The following is a 25088-nucleotide window of genomic DNA, read 5'->3' as shown; positions in this document are numbered from 1 at the left end:
CGCCTTACAGCTTAGGATACAAATGTAGATGTCTCTGCATCTTTTATGTGACAAGGCAATATATTTTATGCCCACTATTGTATATCGTCTGTGAGTGCTACGGTAGATGCACAAGTATATTTCTGGCGCAGTTGCCCTTCAAGTGGTCTTTATTACCCATGTTTTTGTGTAAACGAGATATGTGAAAATGCAATGTCGAGCCTGGTGTGATCGTTATGGTATTAATTACTTGTACTTTGGTCATTTTGTGTGCAATTTCAAATAGACAACTATCCATATCTGAAATGCAAGCATACTACCATCTAATAAAGTTGTATAGTATATTGAAAAGCAGTGCATGAGTGTTAGTAGTTGGTTTCGTATGTATTTTAATGCAGGTGTCTTGTTTCTTCTACGTGTAGCTAAAACCCCGAACAGGATTCTGCGAATGAAGCCTAGGTTTCTCAGACCGACTTTCATATAGAACTGTGCTCCTATAGGGAACTGTTGTGAACTGTGAGGGACAACACTGCTGCGGTGGTTTCTGCTTTCCATTCGTTGGTATCACTGCAGGCCATATGTCAAGGCTGTGTTAAAATGGTGCTTGCGGTTTCCTCCTTATACCAATGCATCACCAGCCTGGCATATGGCCTCGGTTTACACGGCAGGAAACCAGAAATATTGGAAATTCCATAGACAGCTTCCCCACGTCTATAGGAACACCTTGTGATATAAACAGCTGCTCTGCAGGTACCTTGAACGGCGCACCGGATCAACCCGTAAGCATTTTACGTGGATCATGGTTCCAGTAACTTCAAATACTTTTTTATTTGGGACAGTGATCACTTTCATTTGGAACGCCGATCCACATAATGTCGTTGCAAAAATATGTGCTGCACTGTCCCACTTAGTTATTCAAGGTATGAGGAACACGGTTCCAAATATATGACTGTAACTTTTTTGCAAAAACGTTCCAGCTATTAAGCGGACCTTATGTGGATCCAGATTAAGAGTGTAACAACCAAATCATTTCTTTCATCGGGTAGCCAGTTTTATACATGCCGGTACGCCACCAAAACAAAAAGAAAGAAGGCGGGCTAGGGGAGTGGGAACAAGAAAAAAGCGCACCAAATTCATTCCTTAAACACGCAGCAATGTTCACAGGTCATACGTGCCAAGTTTTGATATATCGAATCTCTCGATGAGCGAGACGCTCAGTATAATATTACAATCTTTAGCGTGACGAACAATGCAAAAGGCCTCGTAAATCCCGCGTGTCTTCTGCTCCCTATAATGGCCCAATACACTGCATTTTTGAAACAACGGCGTGCAGCCACGACTTTTGCAGTGCACAGCAAGGTGACCCCAACCAGACACATTGAGAGCATTGGCATGCTCCCGCAAACGGTCATTGATGCAACAGCCCGTCTGGCCTATGTGACACTTTTTTGCTATTAAGTGGGATGCTGTACACCACTTGACATCTGCACTCAACATTAGGCCGAGCAGGATTGTTTTCACTCGTCTTGGCGACGCTGTGCTTGTAACTAACTTTTCTGCAGAGGCGTGAAGGTTTGTTTGGTGCTGTGAAAACCACGCGAACGCCGGATACTCCAACCTTGTTTACATAACCTTATGTGCGAAACATTGCGTACATAAGGAATCGCGGCCACGCTTATTCTGGCCACATCCGGGGGTTCCAGACTGGCTTTGATTGCACTACTGATCTCACCAAGAAATGATTCTCCCGCAGTTTTTAAAGCTTGGCTTGAGAAGCCCGCCCCGTGCAACCTAAAGACCAGCGAATTAAAGCTTGCCTGCACTTAATGCTCATATGATCGTTTAATGGCCGCCTCCAGGGAACTTTTGTCTTTGCCTCTCTTCACGAGTTTCGAGTGGCATGAGGCGTAGGGGAGAAGGCACTTTCGAGAGCGAGGAGCGTATGTGAAACACACACGAAAGTTTGTAAATGTTAGTTCTAGATTTAAAAATCTTATTTTACAGTCTACGGCAGTTTCCGACGTCAGCTGTAAGGGCTTCAACACAACCTGGAAGACATCTATTTCTTCAATGTGAATTTTGGTGTTGGTTTCACCCGGTTGATAAAAACAAGAAAATCATCAACGTGTCTAAAAATCTTCTCAGATCTCCTTTTAGCAAGTTAGAGCGCAAAGATTCTGTCAAATCTAGCTAACAACTCGCTTGAAACTGTCGCCACGCATGACCACTTATTACCTCCTTTTAAATAAAAACACTACTGCCATAGTTCACAAAAGTGGACTGGAGGTAAAACCTCGCCAGTTCTAGAAAATGACTCACATCGGAGCCACAGGAGGTCTCGAATTTTACCACTCCTACTCGGTCAATGCACGGGGGACCTCTTCACAAACACACTCTTCGGTAAGTGAGTAAAATCGGCCTTTCAGGTCCACAGAGAAGGCCCACACATTCCTGGGACATTGGGTCTGAGGTACTACGAAACCTAGTCAGGCTTCCTCATGACACGCAGTTTGTAGAGTTCCAGTAGGCCCCGGTGCATTCACCCAAATCTTTAACTAGCGTGCGCGAGCGACGAGTTTAGTTTGCGTGTGCGCGATAAGACGGGGCCAAGATGCACAGAGGTTGAGGGCAAGCGCATACTTAGAAAGCCGCTCAGCTGGTCCCGTCGTCTGCTAGGCAGTTCCTTCTCACACGCACACTGTTACGCATTTTGACCATTTCGGCAACTTAACGATCAGTCATTTTATAAACGTCTGGATGAAGACCCAGCAGAACATTTAAAGTCTCTTATAGCAAGTACGCTAACCCTGCTCGCATCCAACAAAAAGTTGGATAGCTCAATAATTAGGTCTCTTATCCCTCTAAGCCCCGCCGCAGGCCGTTTCTACCTACTACCGAAGATACATAAACATTGTAATCCTGGCCGTCTAATCGTCTCGGGAATAGGAACTGTAACCGAATATATTTCCCGTTTTGTCGATACTAGAATCAACCAAATTTTCAACGTTTGCTTCATATGTGAAAGATACTAATCATTTCTTATCTGATATCACTTCTGTTGAAGTCCCCGAAGGCGCCCGCTTGCTTACGTCAGACGTGGCGATCCTTTATACTAACATACCGCATACCGACGGCATCTGATCTGTACTACTAGTGTCATGTTTAAGGGGTAATCCTCCCGTGGGAATAAAGATGACGTGTCATAGCGGAACCAGAGGCCGATGAAGATAAAGACGAAGAAAGAGAAGGCAAATTTCCCGCGAAGACGGCGGACCAATGACGAGGGGACGCGATGGAGGCACGTGGAGAAATGACCAATGTGGAGGTGACCCGTGCGGCGGACACGGGCACAGCGAATGCAAGAGAGCCGCGACGGCCGGGCAAAGGCTTTTTAATCACGGGGCACAGGCCGAAGGAGAGAGAGATCAGAAGAACGCCATAGCAGGAAGGTCAGGTGGCACGAGTCCGAGGAACAAGCCGGGGGTACGAGGCCACGCCGTCGACCAGAGCCACGTCAGCCTGGGCCGGAGTGGACCGACGTGGCATCGGCTCCTACTTCCGCGTCGTACCACCAACCTGCGCTTTGGTGGCCCGAGCGGCGACGGTCGGGCGCCTGCGTACAGCGAGCACGCACCGTCAACCAACGCCTTGGCGGTCCCCACGCGGCGACGTTCCCGGAGCTCCCCAGTGCTACCTGCTTCCACGGCGACGGCCCCGAGGCGAGGAGTTGCTTTCTGCTACGAGGGCTACCACGAGGAGTAGCTGAAAAGCGGTCTACCGTGTGACTACCACGCCCAACTACGTCAGTACCACCACCACCGGCACCGCGGCAGCGGACAACTACGACTACTCGCGTGTCACGGCCACGCTACGGGTACGACACGTCAGCGCCGGAGACAGCGGTAGGCCCGTCCGCTAGGGAATTGGTATTATATGACCATGGTTGTTAGGATCGTTAACATGGACGTTGTATAGAGTGGGACTAGGACGGGTTGAATTATTAGGGACTTCATTGTAGTGACTTTTGGTTTGGTTTGTTGGCATTTCTGTGTTATTGTTAGGGATTAGTATTTAGGAATTTCTTTGGCTGAGTTCTTTGTTTGCTTTGTTGTTTATTTTGCTTAGGGGTTGGAGTTGTGCATAATAAATGTGTGCTGTGGTAAACGTGCCAACGATTCTCCCGTGTCCATTCTTCTGGGCTGGTCGAGACGTGCCACAAGACGTGACAACTAGCATACGAGATATAAGATATAAATAATACCTTGGATAGCCAAACCTTAACTACTCTTGTGCGGCTAATATTAGAACTAAATAATTTTCAGTTCAATGGAATCCATTACGTTCAGGTTAGCGGTACATCATTCGGCACGGCCATTGGTCCTAACTACGCTAATATCTTCATGGGCTTGCTTGAGAACGAATTTCTAGCCAGTTGTGCTGTTAAACCTCTGTACTATAAACGCTTCATGGACGCCATCTTTTTAATTTGGACGCACGGCGAGGCCGCCCTTTTGTCCTTCATTAGTGACTTTAATCAAGCTAACCCTTCTATTTCATTTTCCCTTTTTTTTCCCAGTCAACCATCAATTTTTTTACGTTACCTTGACTGTAGATAACGGTGAATTAGGGACTACAATTTACCGCAAGCCCACGGGCACGCAACAGTACCTTCATTTTCACACCAGCCACCCTAAGCGTTGCAAAACTAGTATCCCGTATAGTCAAGCCATCCGTTTCAAAAGAGTTGGTTCTAAACAATCTGACTTCGAGTCCAACTGCGTACAACTTCACGACACCCTTACTAAAAAAAAACCCCTGCCGAAATTCCTGACGACGCATTTAAGCGCGCCGATGCTCTTCATCAGAATGACCTCCTCGATATTCAACCGCGGCCTTCACCCCCCGAAAAAAGCAACCTTGTGGTTACGTACAACGCGTCAATGCCTAACATTAGGAATATTTTAAGTAAACACTACAATTATCTTACGCAGAGTGACTGGCTGCAAGAAATTTTTCCTGAACCGCCACGTGTAGTATACCGCAGAGCTAGAAATTTTCGTGATATCTTAACTTCATCAAAAACCACGCGTATCGTTCCATCTCGGTGCCATCCTTGCAACAAGCCCCGCTGCAAGGTTTGCGCACACATGACTACTACCCAAACGGTTGCCAGTTGAGCCACTAAGTGCTGCCTAAAAATAAATAGCGATCTTTGTTGTGACATTGAAAACGTAATCTATATGTAAGAATGTTCTCGTTGCAGCCTGCAATATATTGGTCAAAGGGCGCTGTCATTTAGACTACGTTTCAACAACCACAGGGCACATGCAACCTTCCTTCCAAATCTTCCGTTATCCAAACACGTCAACGTTTGACGCCATTTCTTTGACCATATCAAAGCCACTATCCTACAGCCTGGTTTTCGTACCCACCATGATGGAGAAGTTCGCGAGTAATTCCTAATTTACAAATTTAAAACCTTAGCATCTAGTTTAAACAAAAATCCGGGGAAATTAAGCTGCCTGAATCTGCAGTAATGTGATAACACTGTCTTCTCTTGTTGCACTGGATATTTATAGGCAATTGTTCGCGTTATCGCTGCTTAGGGTCTTTGCTCGTGTTCCTGGTACTTTTATAGCCAACCTTGTGAATATAGCCTTGCTTTTGTGTAAGCATGGACAACCTTTATTCATAATGCTGGGCACCATAGCGTCTATGTAATGCTTTAGACAAGCGCCTGTATCTCGTGTTTGCCTCTTTCCTTCTATTCCCTTTCCCCGATCAAGGACTGTGCTTTTACTTTTTTGATGATAATTTGTAGTTTCGAAACATATATCAGCTGTACTACCTATCACTGTAGTAGTATATATCACTGTATTCTGATATTCTGAAACATATATCACTGTATTCTGACTAAAGCCGTTCTCTCTGCGAAAATCTTAGTAAATGAATTCTTTTTCCACCGTGGTCGCAAACGACTTGTGCATTTTCCGACCAGTGTCCAGGAAAGCTGTTTTTGAGTATGATTGATTGATTGTAGGGTTTAACGTGCCGACGGAACGCAGGCGATGAGGCGCGCCGTAGTGGAGGGCTCCGGATTAATTTTGACCACCTGGGGATCTGTAACGTGCGCCGAAATCTCGCACACACGTGCGTTTTTGCTTTTCGCCTCCATCCGAAAAGCGGCCGCCGCGGCAGTGAATCGAACCCGCGACCTCGTGCTCAGCAGCGCAACGCCTTAGCCACTGAGCCACCACGGCGGGTTGTGTGTATATATATATATATATATATATATATATATATATATATATATATATATATATATATATATATATATATATATATATATATATATATATATATATATATATATATATATATATATATATATACAGAAAGATAGGTCAGCAATCTACGACGCCAAAGGAGGCATAGTGGTGTGGTTAGGCTCTTTTCTTTTTACTACGGTTAATGAAGCGAACATTTTTTTTAAACATACAGAAGAAAGAAAGAAAAACACGCGCCCAGAGTGGGGACCGAACCCACGCCTTTCGATTACATGTCGAATGCCTTACCAATTCGGCTATCTGGGCGACTGTGTTCTCCTTCACTTTCTGAGCTATTTAATTTTACTAGGAGTATATATGACACTTGAGGGTGGTAGCCAGCGCCACTCTGACTACACGGGGAGAAGGGGACCTTCTTTTCAACCCCCGGGGCATGACTCCAACGTCTACAGCCTGTCATGAGCGGGTAACTGGCGGGAAGCCCTCTTATGCTGCCTAGGCATCAAGGCTGCCAGAACCGAGACCCTCGCTAGGCTTTCGCAGAATAATATAGTAAGGAAATGAGGGGCTCGTTGAGGAAATACAGAAAGATAGGTCAGCAGTCTACGACGCCAAAGGAGGCATAGTGGTGTGGTTAGGCTCTTTTCTTTTTACTACGGTTAATGAAGCGAACATTTTTTTTAAACATACAGAAGAAAGAAAGAAAAACACGCGCCCAGAGTGGGGACCGAACCCACGCCTTTCGATTACATGTCGAATGCCTTACCAATTCGGCTATCTGGGCGACTGTGTTCTCCTTCACTTTCTGTTTTCTCCTTCACTTTCTCCTTCACGCCAAAGGAGGCATAGTGGTGCCTCCTTTGGCGTCGTAGACTGCTGACCTATCTTTCTGTATTTCCTCAACGAGCCCCTCATTTCCTTACTATATTATTCTGCGAAAGCCTAGCGAGGGTCTCGGTGCTGGCAGCCTTGATGCCTAGGCAGCATAAGAGGGCTTCCCGCCAGTTACCCGCTCATGACAGGCTGTAGACGTTGGAGTCACGCCCCGGGGGTTGAAAAGAAGGTCCCCTTCTCCCCGTGTAGTCAGAGTGGCGCTGGCTACCACCCTCAAGTGTCATATATACTCCTAGTAAAATTAAATAGCCCAGAAAGTGAAGGAGAACACAGTCGCCCAGATAGCCGAATTGGTAAGGCATTCGACATGTAATCGAAAGGCGTGGGTTCGGTCCCTACTCTGGGCGCGTGTTTTTCTTTCTTTCTTCTGTATGTTTAAAAAAAATGTTCGCTTCATTAACCGTAGTAAAAAGAAAAGAGCCTAACCACACCACTATGCCTCCTTTGGCGTCGTAGACTGCTGACCTATCTTTCTGTATTTCCTCAACGAGCCCCTCATTTCCTTACTATATTATTCTGCGAAAGCCTAGCGAGGGTCTCGGTGCTGGCAGCCTTGATGCCTAGGCAGCATAAGAGGGCTTCCCGCCAGTTACCCGCTCATGACAGGCTGTAGACGTTGGAGTCACGCCCCGGGGGTTGAAAAGAAGGTCCCCTTCTCCCCGTGTAGTCAGAGTGGCGCTGGCTACCACCCTCAAGTGTCATATATACTCCTAGTAAAATTAAATAGCTCAGAAAGTGAAGGAGAACACAGTCGCCCAGATAGCCGAATTGGTAAGGCATTCGACATGTAATCGAAAGGCGTGGGTTCGGTCCCCACTCTGGGCGCGTGTTTTTCTTTCTTTCTTCTGTATGTTAAAAAAAATGTTCGCTTCATTAACCGTAGTAAAAAGAAAAGAGCCTAACCACACCACTATGCCTCCTTTGGCGTCGTAGACTGCTGACCTATCTTTCTGTATTTCCTCAACGAGCCCCTCATTTCCTTACTATATTATTCTGCGAAAGCCTAGCGAGGGTCTCTGTGCTGGCAGCCTTGATGCCTAGGCAGCATAAGAGGGCTTCCCGCCAGTTACCCGCTCATGACAGGCTGTAGACGTTGGAGTCACGCCCCGGGGGTTGAAAAGAAGGTCCCCTTCTCCCCGTGTAGTCAGAGTGGCGCTGGCTACCACCCTCAAGTGTCATATATACTCCTAGTAAAATTAAATAGCTCAGAAAGTGAAGGAGAACACAGTCGCCCAGATAGCCGAATTGGTAAGGCATTCGACATGTAATCGAAAGGCGTGGGTTCGGTCCCCACTCTGGGCGCGTGTTTTTCTTTCTTTCTTCTGTATGTTTAAAAAAAATGTTCGCTTCATTAACCGTAGTAAAAAGAAAAGAGCCTAACCACACCACTATGCCTCCTTTGGCGTCGTAGACTGCTGACCTATCTTTCTGTATTTCCTCAACGAGCCCCTCATTTCCTTACTATATTATTCCGCGAAAGCCTAGCGAGGGTCTCGGTGCTGGCAGCCTTGATGCCTAGGCAGCATAAGAGGGCTTCCCGCCAGTTACCCGCTCATGACAGGCTGTAGACGTTGGAGTCACGCCCCGGGGGTTGAAAAGAAGGTCCCCTTCTTCCCGTGTAGTCAGAGTGGCGCTGGCTACCACCCTCAAGTGTCATATATACTCCTAGTAAAATTAAATAGCTCAGAAAGTGAAGGAGAACACAGTCGCCCAGATAGCCGAATTGGTAAGGCATTCGACATGTAATCGAAAGGCGTGGGTTCGGTCCCCACTCTGGGCGCGTGTTTTTCTTTCTTTCTTCTGTATGTTTAAAAAAAATGTTCGCTTCATTAACCGTAGTAAAAAGAAAAGAGCCTAACCACACCACTATGCCTCCTTTGGCGTCGTAGACTGCTGACCTATCTTTCTGTATTTCCTCAACGAGCCCCTCATTTCCTTACTATATATATATATATATATATATATTTATATATATTAACAAGTACAACTTTCCTGATGTTTCAGGAAAAAAGGATAACAAGAAATTACAGTCACGAGGTACGAGCAAAAAAACTTAACAAGGTAATTATCCCTTTCCCCCGAGGCAACAGGGATGGAAAGAGGGGTCAAAAACAGATATGCCCATGCACGCATTTGACATCGGCAAAAAAATGAAAGTCAGGCAGGAACGAACATGAGAATACAAGAACTAAAAGAAGAAGAAACAGAATGAAAAAAATTTGTGAAGGTAATCACCCTTTCCCCCCTTGGCAATAGAGGAGAAATAGAGGGGTGAAAACAAGATATGCCCTTGCACGCACTCGGCATGGGCATAAAAATAGATAACAAAAAATCAGCCACCTGGTACGAACATGAGAAAGATGTCCGAAGAAAAAGAAATTATCAAGGTAATTGGTATTTCCAGTGTCCCGTGGCAACTGGGGGTTATAGAGGGGTCCAAAGAAGATATGCCCATGCACGCAAAGGCGCAAATCTGGCCATACACATCCGTTCTAACAATGAGAGTCAGGTGATAGAAACATGAGCGTACTATGCTTGGCTTCTGTTGGTGGGAGGTAAGGGTCGTGCCCAAAAGCAGCCAGACAGGCAGTTTCGACAGGAAATGAGTCTACATTCGTATACAAAGAGCAAAAAAAGCACAAAAAAAAGGAGAGACAAAAAAAGGCAGGGTCAAACAAGTCATGAAAAGAAAGATAACAGAAGGCAGGTGCACGTGTATGGCGCGGCACCGGGCGGTACACATCCGGTGGTACATGGTATCAGTTCAGGTAACGCTGAGGCGGTCAGCAGCGAATTTTAGAAAACACCAATACAAAAAAGAGAGGTTCCACTATTTATAAGAACTGTATTTCGTGAACGGTGACTCTGTGAACCTTTTAGAACAGCGTACAGGTCCCATCTGAACTTGCAAAATATTTTTCTGTGTCTATCATAACCGCTTGGTTGATTGAAGTTACAGTACATAGATGGATAAAGCCATGTCCACAAAATGTGGCAAAAGAAAACATGCACTAACCCGGACAGGGTCATTGCCATGGAATTAAACATCCTGCAGCAGAATGGCGAGCTGGGCTAGTTGGTATATATGGGTAACTAAACCTTCAAAAAGCGCATCACTGATAAACTCGTCCTCTTGTCCTGTTCGCTTGTCCTGTTAGGCCTACGTGTTTATGTGAAGTATACGTTGTACAGCAATAAGCATCAAAGTAGTGGAAGAACTTTTTACTGCAAAATTACATTCAAACATAGCCCTCCCTAATTTAAACTCTGTTTATGTCAAATTTCCAGTTGCCAGTGTATTCGAATTGCTGAGGCTTGAATTCGAGTGTAGTCAGTTATTTAGAGATGCTTTCATTACATTAAGTTCATTTTGCTTATGTTCTTTCAGTGACTTTTACGTTTTTAAGCCAACAAGGGCCATGTGACGGTGGTAGCTGAGCCATTTCTTAAAACCTGTTGGAATGAAACCAAAACAATAAATCCCTCCCACTAACTTCGGCTACTACTGCACCTACTATACCCTGATCCCAAGCAATCTGAATATTTTTGCAATTCAACTTTGCATCGATGCACAGTTTATGATGCCACATAAGAACACCTACCGCACAATTCCTACAATGCAGGGCAGGTCGCGGCATGAGATTGCATTGGCTTGCACTAGAAGCTACATAGGGAAATCAAGTTAACAATTATGACTCAGTAATGCAGCACATGCAAAATATAAGGACTTGGGTGCTTGGGTGGCACTTATGCAATAAACCTGACTGGCAGACAGAATAATCAGGACGCAAACAAGATGCACGTGAAGTGAAACATGATACGCGCAACCTGCATTTAATACGAGTTCAATTTTATGGCATGCAGCAGGCTTTGTTTGCTGCGTAGGTGGGGTGACTTGACTGTATTACATGCCATTCCGGAAAGGTCTTCCCCAATTAAAAGTTGGCAGTCAGTCATGTTGCGAGTTTTGAGTTACGCTTGCACTTCAGTGCTAGACGTAAAAGAGACACCAACTTGTGCGAAAACAAGTTGCTATATTGCAGAACGGTGTGATAAAATACTAATGTTACAATTGCACTCTTTCAAGCTACTTATGCTAAAATTCTAAAGGACTGAAAGTGAGTACCATCGCGCGAATTTTGTCATTCTACGGTTTCTTCGCCCAAATCGCAGAACTATATACACAGAGGACGTAAAAATGAAAATGCCTGCCACTCGTGTTTATTACATCACTAGCGCGCATCAGGGGTTCCCCGTTCTGGTGAACATTTGCTCATTCTGCATTTTTTTGCCTGACTGTACTAAAGACGCCTTCTATGCTGCGAACACAACCAATCCCAAAGACGCTTCTAAGGAGTTGTGCCTTTACGCACGAGTGGGAAACGAGGCTGCGCTAAAGAATATAGACAAAACATCCACACAGCTAGGACACTACGTCAAATCAGCATCGCGTCGCCAGTAGGAGCAATAGGTGTAGCTGGCAGTGCACGAGATGATGTTTACGTTAGGTGGTACTGCCATTCCTATTGGATGTTGCCCGGTTTGTGTCATTCAAACTCAGTTATAGTTCAGCGCTTTATCCTATCTTCTCTTCTAGATATGTCCTCGTCTACGTGCGCTGCTATTCCATTGACGATCGCGTCGCCAACAACCGTTCTTGCTGAGGCGTGCTTCACAAGAGTTTGAACTTCAGCTCGTTGGAACATAACTTCGAGAGAAGGCGGAAGCCAACGGAGCGGACGGGGTGGAAACTAAAGAAACAAAGCGCAAATGTTTATCTACTTATCGCTCCGTCCCGTCTGTGACGCTACCGCTTTCTTTCGAAGGCACGTTTCGCACAACGCCAGCAGCAAAGTACAACGTATATGCCTTTTCACAGATACACTGGCAAAACTAATAGAGCCTGATATTTCATTAGTTATGATGTTGAGACGCACAATACTTATGAGGGGAAGGCGATGAACAAGGTGGCGACGGCAACGGTCGAAATAGCGTTGCATCCGGTCACAACTGTCGGCGCGCTGTCGACACGCTGATCTCTTGCAGACGAATTGAGCTCACAACACCGTGGGCTCGGCGGCACCGTCCAGCGCACGCTGGCTAACATGATCGTCTTCGTTGTGCAGATGTTACTTAGACTGAACGGAGCCACCCCTGGTTTCGTTCCTGCATCTATCATTCGGCATCTCCATCGTGGAACAACAGTGGAACAACACGTGCCATGGTGCAGTACGCTGGAAAAGGTATCGTCACGCGTGGACGGGATGCCCTTCTCGGACGCTCCACCCAGTTTGGATCACCCGTTTGGCTTGCCAGCGACGCCAGCGACATCAAGTCCGTACAAAAGAGAGTCCCGGCAGCGCACCCCCTTCAGTGGGCTCGGCGGCACCGTCCAGCGCACGCTGGCTAACATGATCGTCTTCGTTGTGCAGGTTGGTGATAAGTGGACTTTTGCAAAATGTTGTAAAAGTAGCTCATTATGCTTAGTTGTGCTGCCGAGCCCCGGTTGTGTTTGTCGTTGCTGCCTTGAATGCTTTCGTGTAATTCGCTTCCTATTGCTACTCAGTGGTGATGTTGAAGAAAACCCTGGGCCGAAGATAGACGAAGTACTGGCCATTGTCACTGAAATTAAGGCTTCGCAAACTGTACTAGAAACTGGTTTAAAAACTGTGGAAACTCGTTTGGCTGATGTCGAGAATTCGCTCGGCGAACTTAAGAAGCAGCGAGAGAAGTTGCTAAAATGTGAAGAAACTGTCACAGTGCTTTGTAAGGAAGTTGCATTTTTGAATCACAAAATAGATGGTCTTGAAAACAGAAGCCGCAGAAATAATTTAATAATATACGGTCTCAAAGAAACAGATGATGAAAAAAGCGCGCAGCTAGAGGAGACCGTGAAAAACATATTCACGAGCAAACTCAAACTGCAGATAACGTCTGTTGAGCGCATTCACCGGATCGGACGAAAGAACGAGGCCCGTGAACGGCCAGTTATTCTCCGATTTTTTAACTATGCCGAGAAGATGTCCGTTCTTCGCAACTGTTCGAAACTGAAAGGCACCAGTATTTCAATATCTGAGGACTTCTAGCAAAGTGTTCGTGAAGTACGTAAAAAACTGTGGCAATCGTCAAAAGACAATCGTGACAACGGTGATAAGGTCAGCCTTATTTTTGACAAACTCAAAGTGAACGAAGATATGTATGTTTGGGACGTTACAGAGAACAAGAGAAAGCCTTTAAAGAAACCGAAACGCGATCAGTCTCCCAGTACAGGTAAATGACGCAAGCGCTCCGCAACACCATTTTCTTTGTTATGCCTAAACGCTAGGAGCATTGTAAATAAAACAGATAAACTAGAAGAAATATTGCTGCTGTACTGCCGCGACCTCGTTGTAATCACTGAAACGTAGTTGCATTCTGGTGTACACGATTCGGAAATAGTCCGCTCGAACTACTCCCTCGTTCGGTCAGACCGCGACGGTCGGGGTGGCGGCGAAGCAATTGCGGTTAAGCAAGGCATAACATTTGCCCAGGAACCAGGCATCGACAACCACGAAAGCGTTTGGTGCAACGTAACCTCTCCCCGCGGTTCAATGCTAATAGGTGGTATTTACAGGAAGCCGGGCGCTCCTGATGACTACCTTCAGCAACGATATGACTTCCTTCATGGTAAAGTGAACCGTCGAACTAAAATTATTCTAACTGGCGACTTCAATTTGCCTTGCATTGACTGGAACACCCTAAAAACTGGCACCAGAGAAAATAGCAGCTGTGAGTTACTTCTAAATATAATGCTTAGTTTTTCGCTATCACAGCTTGTAAAAGAACCGACGCGTGTTCAAGATCATTCTCGCAGTACACTTGACCTTGCCTTTGTATCGCACAATCTAGAGACCGAACTTAGTATAGAGGACGGTATATCAGACCATAGCATGCTTTTTTTAAGAATTACCTGGGAATCCCTGCATATCGGACGAAATAGGAACTCGCATGTTGCGATCAAAGACTACAGTAGAGCCCAGGACCTAGACATTATTGATTACCTAGACGCAAAGTTTGAGCAAACTGGAGATGACGCGTCCAGCAATGTAGGTGACTTGTGGAACTGTTTCACACAAGAAATTTCGTATTGTGAAGAGAAATTCATCCCTACCAAAAAGAAACGAATAAAACGAAAAACACCTTGGATAACTCGAGATATTATTCACATTAAACGGAAACTGAAACGGGCGCGCAAGAATAACAAGAACCCTCTTGTTATCGCTGAACTTTCTTCTCTTCTGAAGGAGAGAATTAAAACTTCAAGAACTAACTTATTTTCAACCACGCTAACAAGCTTTATGACGTTGCAGCCCCAAAAGTTTTGGCGGTTCTTATCTAAACCTGAAAATCCAGTCTCGCGAATCGAGATCGACGGCAATGTAGTCGCAGACGACCACATAGTTGCAAATTAATTCAACTCGTACTTCCAGTCGGTATTCGTGCATGAACCGGAGCCACATCAATTTGTACCCCAATACTTTTCTTCAATGCCTGATATCACGATCAGGCAAGAAGGCGTTCTTAACTTGATGCTGCAAATGGACGTAAAAAAATCGGCAGGCCCCGACAATGTGTCCAATTCGTTCTTAAAACGGTATGCCGCGCAGCTGACCCCTTTTCTGTGTGTCATTTTCACAACCTCGCTCAGAACATGTCAATTGCCTGCTGACTGGGTTTGCGCTAGGATTAAACCAATCTACAAATCGGGCAATCGACTGCGCATTGATAAGTACAGGCCCATATCACTGACAAGTACATGCTGCAAGCTGCTAGAGCATATCATTAATAAAGCTATTGTAACTTACTTGGAGAATAACAACCTGCTCTTTTCTAACCAGCATGGCTTTCGTAGAGGACTGTCCACCGCAACACAATTGCTTGAAATCACCCATGACTTTGCATCGGTCATTAACTCAAGGCTCCAAGCGGATGCAATATTTATAGATTTTGCTAAGGCCTTCGACCGGGTTCCACACAGTAAATTATTATCGAAACTTAGACTGACAGGCATAAATAATAACGTAGTGTCATGGGTACAAGCCTATCTTTCGCATCGCACCCAATTTGTCACAATAAATAACGCTAAGTCCAATCCCTTAACGGTACTTTCAGGGGTACCGCAGGGATCAGTCCTTGGGCCTACACTTTTTCTTATTTACATAAATGATCTCTATTCGTGCGCAGAACCTGGAGTGACTGTCCGGCTTTTTGCCGACGATTGTGTAATTTACACCACTGCGCATGAAACTGATGACCAATTGCGACTAAATTCATCTCTGTCTAACATCGTTGCCTGGTGCGATACATGGGAGATGAAAAGTAACGCAAGTAAAACGACATTCATTACAATAACTCGAAAAAAGATACCTCGGTATTTTACTTACAGTCTAGGGGGTAATACCTTAAGTCGAACTGATACCGCGAAATATCTTGGCGTTACGCTGACATCTGACTTAAGGTGGACCGCCCATATTGATAACGTCTGCTCCAAGGCATATAGGCAACTGGGTTTTTTACGCCGAAAACTTTCCAGAGCACCGCCTGATGCATACAAGAGCCTCGTACGACCGATTCTTGAGTACTGCAGCATGGTCTGGAACCCTTATCAGGCGAACCTGTCTTACAAACTTGAACGAATCCAGAACATGGCTCTCGGGTTTATTTATTCCAAATATTCGAGGCAACAAAGTGTAAGTGATTTGCGCACCCAAGCGCGCATTCCAACTTTGGAATGCAGGCGTTGGGTCACCGATTTAAGGTTTTTGTTCGTGCTTTATCACCGCGGTTTGAAATGGGATAGAGACGAGTATCTCAAACCACCTTATCATCATTTCAGTCGTATAAACCACAGTAAATGTGTGAGGCCATTCCTTTCCCATTGTGACACATTTAAACATTCTTTCTTTCCGAGGGCTATCGAAATGTGGAATGGGTTACCGCGTGAGGTTGTAAGTATGAATTGTGTCGACGGTTTTGCTGAAACAGTCAAGAAACTTTGGTTACGCAGCAATGCATAAACATGCACGATGTATCTTTTCTGTTTAATTTTGTGCCTGCAATGTATGCTGGCTTCATGTTAGTTGTGTATAAACTCTGCGTTGGGTGTTTTCTTTTTTGCATTTGCTTTTTTAGCGTTCAGTTGCTCATCAGTGTTTTGATTATGTATACGCTTTGACGATCTTGTAAGCTACTCTTGTGTTTCTCTTTTATGCCTACCCCTGTATGGGCCTGACCAAGGCTCACAGTATCAACAAATAAAATAATAAATAACTAAAACGCAATTGACACGGCTGCACAGTCTTCATTCATTCACAGTTGTAACAGAACGCATTTGAGTAAAATTCAAGGCTCTCATCTTGTTATACCTACTTGATATAGGAGTTGCGAAACTCCCTATAGACACTACTATCAAAAAGTGGCCTTACGATTGGTCCACTGTTATGGATTTTGTTTTACAGTGGCGCCATCTGTTGGTGACAAGATAAACTATACAACTTGTTTCGCGGCTCGACGTCCTGAGCGAAAACTTGTATTTCAGTGCTTACGTAAATTTGTTAAGCCAAAGGAGCCTAATGTGTTCAACTACGCAAGTGTTTTTTTACATACGAAGCAAGAGTAGCAATAAGAAATGCGACCGTGGGGTCAACCGTTGCTTGTGCACTGTTGTCTGCAGCGCATCCTTTTCGGTCTTCTGGGGAGGAGGAGGAGGAGGAATAAACTTTATTTCAATATTAGTCTTTGTAGTAGTGGCAATGGGGGGTCTTCTCAGTCCAGAAGTCCCTGGGCGGTCGCTGCCAGGCGGGCCCTTTCAACCAGCCGAAGCTGATCGCCGGGGTCCGGGCTGGCTAGCATGCCTTCCCACTGCTCATGGTTGGGGGAGGGAGTAGGGGGGAGGGATGGTGTGTGGGAGCACGCCCAAATCATATGATACAGTGTGCAGCGTTGGGGACAGTACTTGCAGGTGGCGGAGTAGGAGGTGGGATGAATGGCGTGAAGGAGGGTGCCGTGCGGGTAGGTGTTGGTTTGAAGGCGGCGGTACGTGGTGGCTTCTTCCTTAGTCAACTTGTCGTGGGGTGGGGGAAAGATGCGGCGTTCGAGGCGGTAATGTTCGAGGATGTCGTTGAATTTTTGAGGCACAGAATGGTGGACTTCCGACGGTGATGCTGGAGTGTTGGAGGGGAACGCCCGGTAGATATGCGCGCGGGCGGCAGCATGAGCCGCCTCATTCCCCTTTAGAGACTCATGTCCCGGGGTCCAGAGAATGTAGAGGTAAGGAGGGTTAGGGATGGACTGTAGAATGCGGAGGGCTAAGGGAGCTATGTGACCGGCGGCGTAATGGCGACAGGCAGCTTGCGAATCTGTGACGATGGTGATAATGTCTTGAGATGTAGTGGCTGCGAGGGCTATTGCGATTTCTTCTGCAGTTGTGGAGTCGTTGCCAATTACTGTTGCGGAAGCCAATTCAATTCCTCGGTGGTCTACTGTTGAAATTGCGAAGGCTGGTTTATCGGCATATTTGGCGGCGTCAACGTAGCGGGTTTCTCGTGGCTTGACTTGAAGCATCTTGCGAAGCATTCGAATCCGGGCTTGTCGGCGACCCTGGTTATGAAGGGGGTGCATATTCTTGGGTATTGGGGCGACGGAGATGCAATCGCGTATTTCGAGAGGGATGCGTTGGCGGGGGTGATGGGTGGCAGGTAGTGGGTAGCCGAGGCGACGGAGGAGGTGACAGCCAGTGTGTGAAAGCTTGAGCCGTTCGATCTGGTTGACATGATGTGCCTCTCGAAGTTCGTCCCCAGGTGTTATGAAGTCCCATCTGTAGTAATTTGGCAGTGGAAGTTGTCGGTGGTAGCCCTAGTGCTAATTTATAGGCTTGCCGGATGATTATATCGAGTTTTTGTATTTCACTATTTTTGAGAGCCAAATATGGAGTTCCGTATGTGATGCGGCTAATTAGGAGGGCTTGAATTAGGCGCACGAGGTCATTTTCTTTCAGTCCTTGTCGACGATTAGCAATGCGTTTGATGAGGTGCGTGATTTGCAATAGTGTTCCTTGTAATTTATGAATAGTAGAAATGCCTGCGCCGTCTGATTGGATAGTAAGTCCCAGAACATGAATTGTAGGGGTGGTTAGGATTGGAGCGCCATGTAGGCTCAATTGTGGGTCTGGGAGGGGCTGTCGTTTACGGCCTTGCGTGCGTTTTTGGAGGACGAGAAGGGCAGATTTTTCTGGTGCGCAGTTGAGGCCGCGGGCTGTAAGGTAGTTGTCGGTCGTGTTAATGGCTTCTTGGAGGGCGTCTTGCTTTTCCCCAATCGAACCCCCTGTGGCCCAAATAGTCAGATCGTCTGCATAAAGTGCGTGTTGTATGTGTGGAATTTGTTGTAGAAGTGGTGGATGTTGTAGCAGGGCAAGATTAAAGAGGAGTGGGGAAATGACTGACCCCTGGGATGTACCACGCGGTCGGGCACGAAAGCAGACTGATCGGATGGGGCCGAGGTTAAGGTTGGCGGTGCGATCGGTAAGAAAATTTTGTATATAATTGTATGTACGTGTGCCGCAGTTAGTTAATTGGAGTCCTTCGAGTATAGCCTGATGAGATACATTGTCAAAGGCGCCTTTAATGTCCAGAGCTAGGATGGCGCGTTTGGTTTGTGAGCTCAGCGGTGTAAGGACTTCGTCTTTTAGCTGTAACAGGACGTCTTGCGAGGATAGGTGTGCGCGGAAGCCAAACATGGTATGAGGAAGTAAGCTGTTTTTTTCGAGGTACGCTGTCAGCCGATTATTAACTAGGTGTTCGTATAACTTGCCTACACAAGATGTTAAAGATATGGGACGAAGATTTTCTAGGGTGACTGGCTTCCCGGGCTTCGGTATGAGCGTGATTTCGGCATGTTTCCATTGAGGGGGCAGATAGTTGGTTGTCCAGCAATGATTAAAATAGTCGAGAAGTGCGGCTGTGCATTCGGGGTTGAGGTTACGGAGTAGTTTGTTGTGTATTCGGTCTTTGCCTGGTGTGGTGTTACGAGTGAGGTTGCTGATGGCGAAGGTGAGTTCAATGAGAGTGAAGGGGGCGTCAAGGTCGGGATTGTCTTTTCCTTGGTAATTGCGAGGTGGAATGTTTGGTGGTTGTGTTGCGTGGTCTGCGTATTGTGTGAGGAGTTGCGCGTGGAGCTGAGTTTCAGTGAGGTGGTGATTGTGGATCAGGCGACGGATGGTGTGACCGGTGTCTGCTTTGCTGGGCTTAGTACCCAGCATGGAGCGGAGGATGTTCCATGTGGACTTAATGCTGAGAGTTCCTTGAAGGCGGTTGCAAAATTGTGTCCAGTTTTGTTTGTGTAAGGTGCGAGCGTAGTCGGCTGCCTGTTGTGTGATGTTGGCGATGCGTGTTTTGAGTTTTTTGTTGTGTTTTTGTTTTTTCCAGCGGCGGATAAGCCCTCGGCGGGCATCCCACAGATGTAGAAGATGCATGTCTACAGAAGGGTGATCTTCTGTTATAGTTAGGGTACGGGTGTGGGCTTCGACAGTTTTGAGGATATCTTGGGTCCAGGTTTCAATGTCTTCAATTGTGGTGGGGAGAGGGGAGTCACGAAAGGATTTCCAGTCTGTGAGTTTAGCATGGCCGATGTTTTGAGAAATGCGGGTGTGATTGATGGTGAAGTTAATGATATAATGATCACTGCCTAAGGTTTCGTCGAGGCGTGTCCAAGTGGCTCGTGGTATGTTGTGAGTGTATGTGAGGTCGGGGGTGGAATCCCGTGCCACGCTGTTGCCTATGCGGGTGGGGTATGAGGGGTCGGTCCAGAGCGTGAGGTGCGCTTGTTGGGCGGCGTCGTGCATTTGCGCTCCTTTTTTACTTGTTTTGGGAGAACCCCATGCAGTATGAGGGGCGTTAAAGTCGCCGAGAAGGACTAGGCGGTGATGTTTCGTCGTAGCTTTAACTTTCTGAAGGATGGAATTTATAGAAGCTAGGGAGTGCTGCGGGGGACTGTAGATATTAAGAATAAAGAGACTGGTGAGAGTTTTTTTTAGGCGGGATGAGTTCAATAAAGCTATATTGCCAATTAATGGGAAGGGTGTGTGCTTGTGCAGTGAGTGATTTATGAACGAGTATGGCGGTGCGAGGTTGATGGGAATGTGTGTACGTGATGTAATTACGAAGTGATACGTGAGGTGTTTCCGTTTCTTGTAAAGCAATCACATCGGGAGAGTGAAGTTGACTTAGATGGGTCAGGGAGGGCTGCTTGTTTTTATACGTACGACAATTCCACTGCCAAATAGTCAGTCCTGAGGGAGATGGGTGGGACGCTGGAGGCCTGGTAGACATGTTAGATGTGGGGCTCAGGCTGGCTGGATGGTGGGGTGACCTGAGAAGTAGTCGCCTTGGCTTTTTTATGGGGAGCGGGCATGGTTTTCTCCAAGTGTACGATACGTTCGGCCTGTTCCTGGGTGGCTGGTGTTAGTTCAGCAATGATGTGCTCGAGTTTGGTTAGGCGGGCAGCCAGGGGTTCAAGGAGGCGGGCAACGGTTTCGGTAACGGTTGTCACGATGGTGGATTGAATGGTGGCCATGAAGGACGCTTGTGTTTGAGTCAGTTTTTCTTCGAGGTCGCGGTATTTTTTGTCGCAGTCGGTATGGGAAGGAGTTGACGCTGACGGTAAAGGGTCTGGTTCCGGGAGGGCGGTTGGCGGTGTGGAGGGGGTGTAAGGGAGGTGGGAGAGGTTTGGTTTGGACGGTAGCAGATTTGGGCGCGGGGTGTTCGTATATAATGTGGAGGAGGGGTGAGGCGGTTGAGTAAAGGGTGTGGGAGGGCGGACATTTTGTTCTAACAGTTCGTGGACGGTTTTTTCAAGGGACAGGATGCGTTCTTTTAAGTCTGCGTTTTCCTTGAGAAGAGCGAGTTCTGCGGGGGATGGGGAGTTGGAGGGTAGGGGGGGGAAGATGTCTTGATAAATGGGTGTTTGTGCGGGAAAGCGGTCATGAGCAGTGGGAAATTGTTTGGCAACGCTAGCCCAGCTCACCCTGGAATTGAATGCTGTAGTGGCGGTGTTGGCCCGTGACGTTTGCACGTTCGTGGGTGGCGGGGGAGGCGATCGGTACGTCTGGTTGGTGCGAGCGTGAACTGGCGGCGGTGGCGGGCGGAGTCGGCGACGGCAGTCCTTGCTGGCAGTAGGATGGGGGAGCCCACACAGTTGGCATTGTGGGTTGCAGATGTGGTTGACGGAGGGATTTTTAACATGGCAAGTTGAACAGATGCGCGTGTCGGGGTTTGGGCATACGTCACGGCGATGACCCAGGTCGCCGCAAAGCGTGCATAGCTGGACGGTGTGACGGAAAGGGCGGCAGCGCGTGAAATTGCCGTACGCGCGTATGTAGAAGGGCACTCGTTGTCGGCCAAAGGTAATGACAGCCGACGTGGTGGAGCCTAGGAGTCGTGCATGTAGGATTGGTGCATCGTCCGAGGCGAGAACATTGGGCAGGTCGGCGTTGGTTGTTGTCGGTTCCAATCCATGTATTACACCCCGAGTGGTGCCGGGTGGAGGTTTCAAGTATGGCTGGAGGTCGTAAGTAATGTGGTTGAGTTGGATGTGAGTGGTGGCGCTCAACGCGAGGGCGCATGCTTCGTCGGCTGTGCTGGCGATCATGAGGTTTTGTCGGGTCTGCACTTGTACGATCACAAATTGCTGGAACGTGGTGGGTTCAATGCCACTAGCGGCTTGTAGGCCGTTCGTGATGACTCGATCGGTCCAGGCAGAGAGGTTCAAGCCGGTTCGTGGGCGGTAGACGATTTTATAGTCGTTTTCTGGCAGTCGAGGTAGGCCGGGTGGTTTTCCATTGCGGTGTTGCGGAGCTTGGGCCAGTTGAGCTTTTTTAGCTTTTCGATCAGAGATAATTTGTTGCCAGGGGCCTGGCGGAAAGATTGTACGGCCGCTGTTTGTGTCGAATTCCATGTCATCATGATAGTCAGAAATGTCGGGGGTGCGATCGGTGACAGCGTTAGTCAGGGCTGCTGGAAATGCATCTACGCCGGCACTCACGGTGGCTGGAGTAGTCTGTGCCGCGGGACTCGCCGTGTGGGATGTCATCACTTCTGCGGTCGTCGGAGCCGTAGCAGTGGACGGTGGTGGATGAACGCAGGGCAGTGGAGCAGAAGTGTTCTCAGCGATAGATGTTACTTGCGGTGAGTCAGCCATGACAGTGTCTTGGTCGTCGCTTTCCTGGTCAGTAGTCGGTGCCCCTGGTGGTGTCAGGTATCGGACTGTTCCGGGTGACTTGACCTGTTTGATGAGGCACTTTTCGTGCAAATCGGAGGCGTACATGCGGAGAAATGGGTCTCCAAAGCGAGAGCCCATGCGACGTACGTGTTGCCGGCGCGGCTCTTCGTCTTCTTTTTCCGTCTTCTGGGGAAAAAAATAAATTAGAAGAGACCTCTACGGCTTTATGCAAGCTGAAAATATTTATTTAGAGCCCCTTGATCGGCTACTGGATTAGTTTTGGCATACAATGTGCTGTAGGCAAAACTATAACTGCAAATTTAGTACTTCAGGTCGGTCTAGGTTGTACCGGAGTTCCCGCAGCAGCGCTAATTGGTCCACGCAGTTGCGCGGACGCAGAAACAATCCCAACCTAAAAACCGCAGTTGAGATAGCAATGAATAACCTATGAAAGCACAAAAATAAAGAAATATGCACTTTAAAACAAAATTTCAAGTTGATTTTTTAATTTGAATAATTAGCTTGTTTTTTGGATAGTGCGTGCGGCAGCCGCAGTGGCGCCACCATACTCACGATTCAAAGGAGGGTGTTCCAGGTGCGGGCCGTTTTTTGAGGCGGAGTGGCAGAGTTTCGCAACTTAGTCCATCGAAGAGCTCTGGTTTAAGACAACTGCGCAGTACACGCCTGACAGTTGCACCTGTTGCCGAAGAAAGATGGGAAAATGGTCACTCCCCCACGTATCCGCACCTAATTCCCAGGCGATGGATTTGCGCTTATTAGTCCAAGTCACGTCCTTTGTTGTATCGCCTTGGCGGGCATGTTGGCTAATACGCGTGACACAGTCGGGGTCATTAATAAGCGTGAAGGTATGGTCTCCTTCGCACCAACTAGGTTTGTGCCGTGAAATGTGTCAGCTCTGGCTCCCCAGTGTGTGTGGTGCGCATTGAAATCGCCGCAAATGACAAACAAAGCGCCAGGACGTGTCTTCCGGATGCTGTCCAGCCAAGACCAGTCAATTTGAGCAGGTTTCTTTACCGTGGGGCGGACGTAGATGAACTGAATTAGCAACCGGTATTTTGAGATGAGAAGAGACCCTTTAATATTCATTTAGAGCTGGTACGTGCGCCTTCTCTTAGAATTTGGCTGTGCACTTTTCGCGATCTGCAATGTACAAATTCAATCCGCTTATTCTACTGGAGCGACGTGCCCTGGGCTTGTGTCGCGGCCTTCCGAAATACGTAGCTAATAACATCCTGTATTTGTAGTCCCGGCTGCCTGCCCTAGAGTCTCGGTTTAAGCTTTTAACTGTGCTGACGATGCTTAGGATTTTCGAATGGCCCTTCAGCAGAGACTTGTCGGTGATGGAGGCTCGACCGGCTTTATGTTTTAACTCGTGGTGGCCCTACCAATACCGCCCTCAATGTGCGTATGCCCAGGCATTATTTTACCCCTTAATATTAACATTCCGTTCGTTATGCAGATGTCTTGGGAAGCTCTCTCTGTTCCCCTAACCTCTAATAACATTTTCCTTAACAATGCGAAAATGCTGCCTACACGTGTATTAACGGGTATGTTGATCTACTATCTGGCTACCTGGATTCATACGTGGTTGTAGCGACTGATGCGTCTCAATTTGACGAGAGAGCGGGTGTGGAGATTCTCAGTCCACAACTCAACTGGTCGCGTTCGATTCGCCTACCGTACTTCACCCCAATCATCTATGCTGAGTTTATGGCAATAATCATGGCATTAAAATCTTACCTCCTCAGATATTAAATGTGGTGATTGTGTTCGATTCCTTAGCCTGACAGTTGCACCTGTTGCACTCCGAAGGTCATGACCAGTGGATTGGATTGGCTGATATGATCGGGATTTATAGAACTGTCGTTTTTAGGGTCTTAAAACTACATATCATTAATGAACTTTTCAACTGTTCAAAATATAGCGTTAGTACACATTTTTTGTAGTTTATATAATTTTTATCTCAACAATGGGAGATATTCATGCCCCAATTTGGGTGTTACGGGAATAATGAAGCAGACGGCGCTCTTGGCTCATAAAAATAAAAGAACATTGTTGGCCGCAAATCTCGAGCCTTAAATAAAATCCGTTCTTCATAGAGAGTTGTGCTCACTTCAATAAAATAAAAAATATGCTTTATATTCCTAAATCTTTCAATGCAAATTCGAGTAGCCATAAACAAATGGCGTGAAATTCAAACAGAATCAAAAGCGCGCAGGTTGTATGTTTGTTATCTCCAGATATTATGTGTGTATATGTTTAAATAGAAAACATAACGCAAAAACCTAACGTCTTACTTTATAAACCAGTACTAGGCATGTCCGCTTCTCATCCCACCAGTTTATTAGCCCTCGCGAACGATCCCGACTGCAGGGAAATGCGCTTGCGTCATTATCGGCTCCTTTTGCTTTTTTATATTTTGTGAAACACATGTTATGACTCTTAGGAACGTAGTTTTTTGAGCGACAATTAAGGCACAAAAGAAAAAAAAGGTGTCAAAGTTTGGCGATACGCACATGAACACTCCTATTTTTTGTGGTAGCATAGGCTTTTACTCAGCCATGTGAAATAGCTGAGCCCAATGCACGGAGTGCATGCCGTCTTTACGTCACTTACTATGAAATGTTTCCTTTATCTCTTTAATAAGCAACCACT

At 46.8% G+C, this 25088-nt stretch overlaps 3 non-coding genes and 1 pseudogene across 3 annotated transcripts; all 4 read left to right on the top strand.

Annotated features, from left to right (window-relative positions):
* The first annotated feature begins 7913 nt into the window (after positions 1 to 7913).
* Trnat-ugu (transfer RNA threonine (anticodon UGU)) lies at positions 7914 to 7985 on the top strand. The gene has a single exon. It is a non-coding gene; the product is annotated as a tRNA-Thr (tRNA).
* A 405-nt stretch (positions 7986 to 8390) lies between these two features.
* On the top strand, positions 8391 to 8462 carry Trnat-ugu (transfer RNA threonine (anticodon UGU)). Its single transcript has one exon. It is a non-coding gene; the product is annotated as a tRNA-Thr (tRNA).
* Positions 8463 to 8868: 406 nt separating this feature from the next.
* Trnat-ugu (transfer RNA threonine (anticodon UGU)) lies at positions 8869 to 8940 on the top strand. The gene has a single exon. It is a non-coding gene; the product is annotated as a tRNA-Thr (tRNA).
* Positions 8941 to 12370: 3430 nt separating this feature from the next.
* LOC144161592 (uncharacterized) lies at positions 12371 to 13580 on the top strand (annotated as a pseudogene).
* Positions 13581 to 25088: the final 11508 nt, after the last annotated feature.

This window comes from Haemaphysalis longicornis, unplaced genomic scaffold, assembly GCF_048455015.1.
Source record: "Haemaphysalis longicornis isolate Haplotype H1 unplaced genomic scaffold, Haemaphysalis longicornis Haplotype H1 scaffold_12, whole genome shotgun sequence".
Classification (NCBI taxonomy): domain Eukaryota; kingdom Metazoa; phylum Arthropoda; class Arachnida; order Ixodida; family Ixodidae; genus Haemaphysalis; species Haemaphysalis longicornis.
This window is presented reverse-complemented; position numbering and strand designations above follow the sequence as displayed.